Here is a 12,856-nt window from a genome sequence, read left to right on the forward strand (position 1 = left end):
AGATCACAAAATCTTGATTGTATAGATTTTCACAAAGAACAAAATAATGGAGTCAACGGAACAGAAATCTCAATCTCAAACCTTGGCTCAATCAGTACAAACAAATCTATCCAAAGATAGGGTTCTCTACAGATTGGTCGGAAGAGTTTTCTACATGAAATCTGGAATTTTATGATAAATAAGATAAGTTTCTTCTCCTTTCTTGTTCCATTTTTAATTAAAGAAATTTGAGATTCTCCACCCTTATAAAGTGCTATGAATATCATATATGTTATTATGATAAATCTAATAAATTGTGAAAGATAAAGTCATAGACACAAATCTTTCATTAAATCTTGCATGCTTACTATGCCCTCATATTTTTATGCATGACAAGTGTAATATGCCATTATCATTGAATTAGTACAAAATGCACTTATAAGACCTGTAATCTTGGGATTTTATAGAAAGATATCTCATCCATTCAAGGTGATTTTGTCATTTGATATTAAAATATCATAAAAAAGGCTCGTGTAATTACAGATGATTTAGGTCTGGTCAGTCTTTTGGATGAACATGCATATAACTATTAGAAGAAATTACAAAAAAATCATATTTGGTTTTTCTTGTACAATTCACCATCTATGTATGGATTTTTTCATATATAATACTTTTAATATCAGAAATTCATATTTTTGAATATTGTTTTGTCAAACAGTTATTTCATTCCCTTTTTTACAAGGATGTGTCTATTCATATAAAAACTGTTTATTTGACATTGTTAGAATTTCTGTTACCAACATAAGAGACTTGAAAATATTGAGTCTATTTGTGATTATCCTATAACTATCCCTAATTATTAAGGCCATTATGGGTAGATGAATTACCACATTGGGTAAACAAAACTCTCAAGTCCCGAGCTAACTATAAAATAGTGCAAGTGCCAGTTTCGAATCAGAACATTAATTTATGCAAAGTTCTTAGGATATACATAAGAGTTTCTTAGAGATTGTTTGGATGATGTTATATGAAGGTATGTGAGGATGAATTTTGGGTAATTTTCCATACACCCCAAATTGGAGGAGAATCATGGTACATGTCTTTTTCTTCCAAAATTATCCTTTCTCTTTTATTTTATTTACACAAATGAAATGAAATGATATAAGAGTAATTTCATATATAACTACATTATTAAACCATCACTTACCTTACTTTAATTATATTTCATCCAAACGAGGCCTTAATGATCTCTGAATGTCGTTAATGCATGGATGCACAATATTGATTGTAAGTAAATAGCAACTATGTAAGATATCTTACCCAATACAAAATGTCATAACTTTTATGATGTTTAAAAATAAATATGCTATCTTGGATATTAATATGCATTGAAATACAAAAAGGCATTGTTTTTAACCATTGTCATTGTGGTATGCATTATTAAAAATTCATTGTGATATTTATGTTCGGTAGTAATCTTTATGGTTATAACCGTTATATGTGGTATTATTAACACAAGCACTATTAAAATTCTATTATGAATTTGTTTGACATATAATATTTACTCGGTTTTATCCTTTGACTAAGTTCATTCTAGAGTCAGGGACCAACGTAAAGGAATGACTAAATTGATTCCAAGATGAACTAAGAATTCCATAAAGAGACATTGCATCGTACATGATATTTGCCAACAAAGGTCAATGCAAATAGTCTTTCACTATGAAGTCAGTTCCATGGATCAAGCCATTGATCCCAAAGTAAGTGAATATAGCTTTTATACCTTACCATAGTCTTTTAAATGGACAGGATATGCCCCACTTCTGGAGTTCTTTATGTACTAACCCACAAGTACAAGGGAATCACTAATACTGCAACCAGCGCCTAACACTGGCATGAAAAGTAAAGCTCAATCCAGAGAGATGTACATTCAGAGTCACTTCAGAAAAATTCCTTGACTACATCATTAGCCAAAAAGGAGTTAGAGCAAATCCAGATAAAATAAAAGCCCCACAAAGGGTGAGAAAGATCCAGAGGTTGAATGGGCGGATCATCGTACTAGAAAGATTGTCAACAAGCATATCAAGGTATAAAACAATTACTGGCAGAACCACCCTTGATGAGCAGACCAATCTAAAGGGGAGACCTACATTTGTATCTATCTGTCATGGCTAATGCTATGTGCACCGTGGTTATTCAAGAAGAAGAAGGTCAACAATTCCCCATCTACTATGTTAGCAAAATGTTGAAGGATGCGGAGACAAGATATTCGAAGCTAGATAAAATGGCTCCGGCGGTTGTGACAACATCCATCCGCGTCAAACCATAGTTCCAAGCATAACCTCAACATGATCAAGATCAAAATCAAGAGCTGACTTCGCCACCACGATTCAACATTGAACACATGGATGATGAGATTGAAAGGCGAGTGCATGCCGCTCTAGATAGATGAGAGAACAATGTAGAAAAGTACGCCCATCCAGTTAACAGGAATTCGCCATTCACAGCACGGATCATGTGGTACGAGGCGGACAGAAGGTTTAAAGCTTCCAACTTACCACAATATAAAGGAGAAGGGTGCAATATAAACGGGACATTACATATCCCGAATCCAAAGGAGGGGATCATGTAACCGTTGGAAGGAACGCCAAGATGTATTACAGGTTCCATAGAAGAAATGGCCACCACATTTTGAAGCTTGCTGTGAGCTGAAAAACTAGATAGATTTGTCCAAAATAACAAATAACAAGACGAAAAATAGAAGATAGATCCCAGAAATAAATTCAAAAGTGTCATTAATGTCATAGCAGATGGACCGGTGTATCAGCCACCCGTGAAAAAAGCAAAAATATCCGCTCTGGATAAAACATCCTTCAATTGCCCCTTTTGCAAAAACAGGTCCAGTAATCTCTCCACATACAGATGTGTTGGTAGTAACAATGACGATTGAAGGATGGGAGATGAAATGAAGCGAGTAATGGTAGACACGGGCAGTTCTTGTAATGTCATCACCAGAGGTGCATTCGCCAAACTAAAGGTTGACCCGATCCAAATAGAAACAACCATTGTTGACATCATGGGAGTGACAAATCACACCATCCGGACCAAGGGCCAGGTAACTTTGGAATGCAAGCTGGCGGATGATGATCAATCATGGATTGGTGATCTGGAGTTCTCTATTATGGATGGACAATTAGCTTATAACATCATTCTTGGAAGGCCGTTCATCTCAGAGGTTGCAGCCCTAATTTCCATCCGTTGTCTGGCAATAAACATTCCCACCAGCAAAGGAGGGGTAATGATTAGCGGGAACCAAAAGGTGGCTCAAGAGACCTACTCGGCGTCACTATCGATCTGCCCACAATCCAAAGATGATGAAGGTGAGGAAGATGAACTTGTCACTATAGATTTGGGCGACATGGAAATGTTCCTTATTGCTGATGGAAAGCGGGTGCGGATCGCCAAAGGATTAAAAACTGAGATCATGGAGGATGTTACGAAAGTTCTCATTGAGTCTGAAACCGTGTTTGCATGGAAGAATGAGATCCTCACAGGAGTAAGCCCAGATGTGATTACTCATAAGTTAAACATCATGGAGGATGCGGCTCTAGTGGCTCAGAAATGATGGAACCATGGGCCTGAAAGGCGGAGAGCTACAGAAGAAGAAATAGCAAAGCTAAAGAAGGCGGATGCAATCAAAGAGGTGACATATACCCAGTGGCTGGCGAATGAAAAGTACCAGCGGTGGATCAATTTACCTCAATGATAGAAAAAGGATTGGTCGCCCCCAAGGGCGGGTTAAAATTATCTCAAACATAACATAATTACACCCTCAATTCTCTCCTCATAAAAAGACCCACTGGCGGATCGATTTACCTCAAAGATAGAAAAAAGTCGATCACCACCAAGGGCAGGATTAATTTCCTTAGGGAAATAAAGCTTAGAGCCTCCAAAAGGTTCATACATTGGGGTACGGCTGGCCACCTACCCTAAACAATCGGAGAAATCCTAAGTAAACTAGGTTATAAAAAGATACTTGCTAAAAGATATAATGCATTAGTAAAAACAGTCCTGGAAAGAAAAGTGTTCATCCAAATAATGAAGCCTCGTCTTCATCAAAGTAATGAAGCCTCGTCTTCATCATAGAAATAACGAAGTCTCACCTTCACAAATGCAAAGTAAAAACACTTTGGAAAATGAGTAAAGGCTAAAAAGGCAAATGCCTAGAGTGTCAACCCCCCCCCCCCCCCCCCCACAAAATGCGCAAAGTCCCTAAATGGCTGATCATTCTTACTGATCCCTAAGGGCGGGTCATTCTCCTCAATATGGTAGAACTGAAGAAAAGAAGTCCCTAAGGCGAATCATAATCCTATGCGGTAGGAACAAATGGTCCCATAAAGGGCGGGTTATTCCCTTTCTAAAGGAAATATAACTCTCAAGCAGCCCCTAAAGGCTAACAATGGATACAGCTGACCACCTATCCACGAAGAAGAAAAAACCCCTAAAAGTTCATCATATCCATATCTGATCCCATCTAGGGTGGGTCCACTTTCTTCAAAGATAGGACAAAGTGATCCCCCATCTAGGACGGGTCCACTTTCCTCCAAGATAGAAAAATAAAACACCATTTAGACAGCCCTAAAGAGCTTTTTATACCTTTAAAGGGGCTTCTGATAACAACCCAAATTATTCTTGAATAAGGAATAAGGGAAAATTAATAGAAATAATGGCAAACCATTATTCCTTCTAAAAGAGATATTTATGCATGATTAATGTGGAATTAATGATAATTAATGCAAGATTAATGCAGGGGTGAATATGCAAATAAAGAGGAAAAGGAAGGAGTCTCTAGCATTATGCCACGTCACATGGACCATGACGAGACACGCCATAACAAGATACGCCCGATGAGAGCGAGTAATGGAGACCCGCCATTGTTCTTAAGAAGAGCGTACATACGTCTTGATGAATCTAAGAATACCAAAAGGCGCATTTATTACCATCCATGAATGGGAATAAATACAATTAAATGGCAATTAATAGCCATTAAAGGGGAATAAAGACTTGATTGTTCGAATACTCCAACTCTGAGGGTTTCAAGGATAAATGTTGGGATTAATGGAGAATTGATAGCAATTAAAGATGAATAATGACATTACTGTTCATCTACATCTCCATAACATCCAAATATCATACATGGTGAAAAAGGATAATTAACCAAACGACCGCGGATAAGGAGGATCTCCAAAGCAATGGCGTATGAGGCAAGACTTAGAGGTGGTGTCACACCCGATCCTAAACAGTATCGGGTACGACGGTTTGACTAATAACGGCGTCTATAGATCTAAAGTACTTCAAGATTCGACCCCAAACGGCATACGTTGTCTCCAATATAATCTCAAAATATTTGATTAAAAGTTTAACTTAATCTGTTAATTGGCTTGGACTTGATACTCTGTATCAAGCTTCCTACGTATCTCAATAATTTTAAGTTGAGAATCAAAGCCACGTAGTTCTATCAGATTATAAATATTCTAATTATAGTTTGAACTTTTATACGCACAACTCAATATTGTCCTTATTCTTGTTTTCATTACTTAAATAAATTCTCTTAATAACATTATTCATTACTCACTTTATATTTCACTTTTATCCAATAAGTCAATTATGTCCACTTCCCATTTTCGTGAAAAAATTCCTATATGACATATATGAGATAAGCTTTCATCTTTTTTTTTTTATTAATATAGAATAAATTTATGTAGTATGGTTACTATAGTGTAGTATTTATTTTATTTGATTATTTATTTACTTATGAATGTCATAAAATTAACCATACCAAAACCAACTCTAACTCTAAGTTTAACACGACTCTTGTTATAAGACAAATCCAATTCAAAATCTAAACGACTCTCTTACCAAATGAATCAATTTCACCAAATGAATCCACCCAAGGTCTAAAACAGCTCTTTGAGCAAAAGAATCCAACTCAAAGTCTAATCTTCCTCCTTTCAGTGATAGTCTGAACCCAAACTGAACGACCAAAGGGACATGCCCTCTAAGTTCGAAGAACTCAGGGAGTAACGATATATATAAATCTGTAAGCACATATCTCAGAAAGAGAAGAATGCATGAACAAAAACAATACACGAAGCAAGTCGATTTACCCATTTACTCTTGAAAGACGTTGGACCACCACTGATCTCAACCAAATATTGCCGGAAGCACCGATTGGAACAGGTGGTTCCGTTTTCAAAAGCAAAAATCGAAGGAATCCACCAGATGAGCTCCAACTCTTCTTCCCGCTTCGTGGTGAATCCGAAGATCACAACCCAGTTCCAAAGATATTTTCTATTACAACCTTAATATTATTTCTTATTGAACTAAGGCAAGCCAAACACCTCCTCCTTCAAGCAACTAAAAGAGAGTTTTTTGTAATCCTCCTCCCAGAAACATTTTTCCAACCCCTTAACAAGAGGAAATTGGATTGAAACGTGTAATTTGATAAGCACCACTACCTAGCCACTTGGAAGAAACGTGTCCCCTGAACAACCACCACTTAATTACAATCTTCCACATTTACATCACTTGGCACACTAATTTTTCTTTCTTTTAATATTCAAGCTACATTTGTAGTACTTAAAATAGATTAGAAAGTTTATAATATAATATAAAACTTCAAGTGCCATTAGTTATTTATTATTATTATATTCTTTTTGCAAGATAACCATACAAACTAAGATGAATTTTTTCGTATTTATACCTTTATATATCATATATCATTTTTATAATTGTCTATTTTCACATAAAAGTTTAAATTAACTCTAATCACATATTTATAAAATGTAATTAAGTATTCACTAAACAAAACATTTATCAACTTCATTACACTTACAACTTAAGTTACTCATTCTTTTTCTTCCAACCATGTAAGTCAAACCATTAACAAAATTATGGATTAATAATTGGAAAGATATTAGTTAAAGTCCTTGCTCTAAATTTTTAATTTTTTTTCCATATAAAGTCGTATGAAGAAATAAAATTAGCCTCTAAACTATATCAATATTATTCAACCAATTATTCGCCCATCTAAAAATATAACTAATCTAATATTAAGATATAAACATTAGAAATTTTAGACACGGATGTGACAGGTGGCGGATCTACAGATTCCTCAACACGCCACAGATGGTCAAATGCCTTGGGAGATCCACCGTCAAACCTCGATACGCCCAAGGTACGACAAAGCCGATTCCCGATAAAGGCAACTAATAACCCATTAATGAGCTAACGATCATACTTGAATAAGATCAGTAACCGCCATTAATGAGGCATTAATGGAGACTTTCTAGTTACCAAGAGTTACAACTACATGAGTATAAATAGATTGCATCCCAAGCTATTGAGGTACACTTACTGATTCTCTACTTTTGTGCTTACAGTTTATTCTCAGAAATATTACTGACTTTGGCATCGAAGTGTCCCCGGCCGATCCAACAGCGCCTCACATGGAAGTGCTCCGATCAAGGATTTTCACAAGTTATCACTTATTTACATAGCTATCAAAGTTACATTTTCCTTGTGATGTGTGTTATTTAGCAAAATAGAAGATGAAAAGTTATTCTGTTAGCACTAGTGTTTCTTCTAAATGTTTTGACCTTATCCATTTAGATATTCGAGGGCCTTTGAGCCACTCTTTCAATGACAAGCATTATTTCCTAACCATTATTGAGGATCACAGTAGATTTGTGTGGCTGTATATGATGAAAACCAAATCAGAAACCAATGATGCTATAAAGACATTTAATCAATATGTTTTGACACAATTCCACACCGAAATTAAAACCATCAGATCAGACAATGGCCCTAAGTTCCTTATGCCCCAGTTCTATGCATCCTTTGGCATCATCCATCAAACTACTTGCCCTAAAACACCCCCAACAAAACGGCGTTGTGGAAAGAAAACACCAAGACACACTCAATGTCACTAGGACTTTATTATATCAAATTAGTTTACCCAAATCTTTTTGGCCAGAAGCAGCAGCTTATGTTGTTCATCTAATCAACCGTTTACCAATTATTGCTACCAAGCATTCCATTCCATTTCTCACTTTATATAGGGTTAAACCTAAATGGGATCAACTTAGAGTTTTTGGCAGCCTCTGTTATGCCTCAATTCTTGATAGAACCAAGTCTAAGCTCACACTAAGAGCAACCAAATGTGTTTTTTTGGGTCATAAACAAGGCACCAAGGGATATAAAGTTATGGATGTACTGTCTAATAAGATTTTTGTCACCAGAAATGCGTCTTTCTATGAAACGATCTTTCCCTACTCAAAAAATAAACCATCCCCTTTTATATCCTTATGGATGGACATTGATGTCCCAACCACCCCTCCTCTTCTTTCCACTCCTTTGTATTTTACATCCCCTCCTGACATCAATCCACTTAATTATGACATTGCACCAAACACAAATACCTTAGTGGATCTTACTACTCCACTAACTGACTCAGCTTCTCCTTCACCCACTTCACCTATCATTCACCAATCTGCCTCATCTATTATTCCTCAACCTACCTTTCCATCTCATACAGTTTGTAGAGAGAAAAAAGACAGTGGTTTATAGAGAGAAGAGATTATGTTTCGTTCAACCTTTGAAAAATTAGTGTCTGCGGAAGAGGATTGGGATGGAAAGCTCAAAATGAGAAAGAAAATAAAGCCTAACGATTATGCTGCGATGTCGCATTTGTGACGAATTCGTCACAGATGCCTGCAACAAGAGTTTTCGCATTTGTGATGAAATTTGTCGCATCTACAATGAAATTACTCCTATCGCAACTGTGACAGCATAGATGTGACAACTGTTGTTGCATTTGTGATGAATTGTGACAAATTTCATCACAAATACGACAAAAATGGAGAAAAATGAAAGAAAATGGAGGAAATTGAAACGATAACATTACAGATGAAGAAAGAGGCAAGACCAGCGAGAAAAGCAAGCGTATAAGCTAAAAACATACCATTTATATGGGAAATCTTAATTTGTTTTGTGTTTCCTTTCCAAAATTTAGAATACTTCAATAATCTCAAAAACCGCTAACGATTGGTATCAGAAATTAAAGAAGGTGAACCGAAGAAGAAGAAGAAGAAGAAGAAGAAGAAGAAGCGGGAGCAGGAGCAGAAGCAGAAGTTGAATGGAGCTAGGGGTATATTTGTCCAAAAGGGATGAAAGTGTCTAATTTGGTGAGATGAAAGCAAAGTGGGTGAGATATATTAATGGACCCCTTCAGTTGGGATATATTAGTAATTAGCCTCAAATTGACTGGGTTATTCTCTCAATTAGGAAATTACTACTACAATTCCAATTCCAATATTTTAAAAAATTGCAAATTACAATTACAGCAATAAATTTACCATTACATTTACCACTACAATTTTAATTCCAATATTTTAAGCAAATGCCATTCTAATACTAGTCAATATTAATAGAGATTGACAACTGGATTCTATTTCTACAAAAAAAAAATATAAAACCTTATTTTTTTTTTACAAGACTACAAAATTCAGAAAATGAAATTGCAATGTGTGATTTCCATTAATAATCAGAACCCATAACCTAGTTCATCAAAAATAAGAAAAAAACTCAAAACCAAAATCTGGTTCTGCTATCTCTTCTTGCTCGATTAACAATTCAATTAATGAAATTATATAATCATATAACATAACATAAAAAAATTTTAGACGATTTTATATGTGCCAATCATTTTTATGGATTTATTATGGAGAGAGAGTATTTTTGAAAAATATGGACAATCATTTATTATATAGAGAGAAATATTATTGGTCCCTTGTTATGGGAGAATTAGCTCCTGGGAGGGAGGGGGGGGGGGGGGGAGGGGGGTTAATGGAACTATTTCGGATTTAAAGATTTTAGCCAATAATAAATATTTCTCATAACACAATAGCACGATTCAGAGTACAAATGTTAAAGGTTCAGAGGCAACTTCAGTTGATTAGCAACTAAGATTGCTTATGTCCTTAGTTCAAAAGATAACGCTTGCTTATGTCCTTAGTTCAAAAGATAACGCCTAAAGGGGCTTCCGAACTTAGCACGTTTAAGACACAACTCTGACTAGTTAATGTTTTTTTACTTCCGAATTAAAACCAAGCAGTTATAGGGAGTAAGAGTTAAAAAATGATACTCAACAGTTTTATGCTGGTTCGGCCTGCCTACATCCAGTCCCCGAGATTCGTCTTCCAAGCTTTAATCCACTACTGAGCTCTTTCTGGTAGAGCACAAACCCTTACAATAGATGTTGATCAATTACAGAGTACCTTCCTCTATAATCCTACACTCAAAACTATGTAACTCTGTTTGCTAAATACCGAACAAACAGAGCTTCCGAACTAATCTATAAGATTGATGATTTTTGTTCTAATCTAAGAACACTTTGAAGGAACTAAAGAAAAGATTAAAGAAAAGATTACACAGATGAGTATGAAAGTTTGTGTAACAATTCTAGTTTTGCTTTGCTTAGAACTTCAAGAGATGATTCACTTAGAATTTTTTTGCGTTGAAGATCAAGTTCCAAAGTTGCAAAAGAGGGGCCTTTTATAGTTACCTGAAGGCTGGGTCATTTCGAATTTCAAAATAACCATTGAGTGGGAAACATTCTGTTGTCACTTTCACTCCTCAGAAGCCAATGTCAAGAAGCCAATAATCTTCTATCTTTTACTGTTGGTTTTGTTTGTTCCGCTGTGCATCAGAGTTGGTTGGAAGCAGACTGGTTAGTCTAACCAAATAAAGCAAAGTTCTCAGGTTGACTAAGAGACAAGCCATCTGTTGGTTTTGAATCTTTCCTTATCTGGTAAGGTATTGTCACTTGCGCAGAAGTCAACTCTTGATCTTGTCTAACGTGGTTGATCTTGTCCAATGTGGCTTGGTCTTTATCTTCCAGATTGATCCTATCTTTGAGACACATAAGAAACTTCTGGATCCTTCTGCATGTTGGGCTAGAGCTTTATCCACAAGCCTTTGTCGAATGGGCTTGGACTTAAGGCTTAAGACCTTATGTAATTTCTTTGAACTAAAGCTTAAATTATCAAACACTTCAACAAACACATTAGTATAAATAAATCAACATTTAATTTTAATGTGTTATTAATTATGAAGATATTAATTTAATTTAATATTTTTTGTCATAATCAAAATCAACGTGGAAATTATGTTTCAACAATGTCTTTAGGTATATTAAATAAATTAAAAAATATGTATGTATATATTTTTTTTATTATAAGAAATTATTAAAAGATTAAAAATTTGTTTTTTATTTTAATAAATTAATATCAACAATGATAAAATATATATTTAGTCTCTGCCTTTTTACGTCTCACTTTATTTTAAAAAACATATTATAATGTCTCTATTTTTTTGTCACTGTTAACATTTGGTCTTTTTTTTTTTAGATTTTTCACCAAATATATCTTAGCTTTTAGGACAGTCACAGTGCAGTACAAAATGACCATATTACTCTGGTATTTTCTGTTTGTCTATTTATGTCGAATATAATGGTTAAAAAAAGATAAAAGGACCAAAAAGTTAACAGTAACAAAAGATAGACACCTTATAATGTCTTTTTCAAAATAGGGGGACTAAACATTGTTCAAATTTAACCTTAACGTTTCCAAACAAGATCAATTTTAGTCCTGCAATATCGAAAATTTGAAAAGATTTGTTTGATTATTATTTAGCCGTCACATCGGACTTTTCAAACAAGTTTGTCGATAAATTGAATCAGTTTCGTTCATTTTTTGCTAGGTATTTGTAACTATATTAATAACACAGTAAATTATTTTAGACAATTTGATAAAAGAAAATTGTGATTAACTTATAGGCAGTAGATTTAGTTTTAGCATTTTAACAGAATTTGTATTAATAATATGCTAAATGTCACACCCGACCCAAAACGGCATCAGATATGAAAGGAAAATAGGATAACACGAACGCCTAACAGTCTGAAACACGAACCTATTTTCTATTACATAAAAATTTATTTGGACTACCTAAAGTTTATTTAATTATTTGGCTTGGACTTGATAATTCTATCAAGCTTCCTACGTATCCCGAACGTCTTTTAATCTTTTAAATCGGGAATCAAAGCCACGTAGTTCTACCTATTTTAGGTAGTTCTCTTAATTAGGTAGTTCTCTTAACTTATTGACACGTTGATTAATTCGCTAATAACTTAATTGCATATTTCACTTTATTACTATATAATTTAATATATATAAATCACTTTATCAAAACGAATCAAATCGAATAACGTTTTATCAAAACGAATCAAATCGAACAACGTTTTATCAAAACGAATCAAATCGAACAACGTTTTATCAAAACAAATCAAATCGAATAAACCGCTTTAACAAACCAACTCATAATCAAATAAATCGCTTACAAACCAACTCGTAATCAAACAAACGTAAAACATTATAATTCAAATCATCAAACATTATCAAAACGTAATACTTGTGTGTCCATCCTCGAATTCCACCCGTGTAGCTTATCATGACATCAATCATATCAATAATCGAGATATCTCATTCATATCTCGCCTTGCCTAACGTTAGGACTACCAGCCGTGCACTCTGGCCATACCGCCCTTAGGTATGGTCTTACAGCTACTAACCCTACCCCGGGCAATCCTAGATGGACAAAACATTTTATTTATCTTTCAAACTATCACAACTCATGAAAATCATCCAAAATAATAACAACCGCAATAACTTTCTCAATCCAAAAACAATTCGTATAAGATCATCAAATCCATTTTCTCGACCAAAATTCCAAAATACCACGATAATAAATAATTATTCTTCAC

The sequence above is a fragment of the Euphorbia lathyris genome, chromosome 10, assembly GCF_963576675.1.
Source record: "Euphorbia lathyris chromosome 10, ddEupLath1.1, whole genome shotgun sequence".
Lineage (NCBI taxonomy): Eukaryota > Viridiplantae > Streptophyta > Magnoliopsida > Malpighiales > Euphorbiaceae > Euphorbia > Euphorbia lathyris.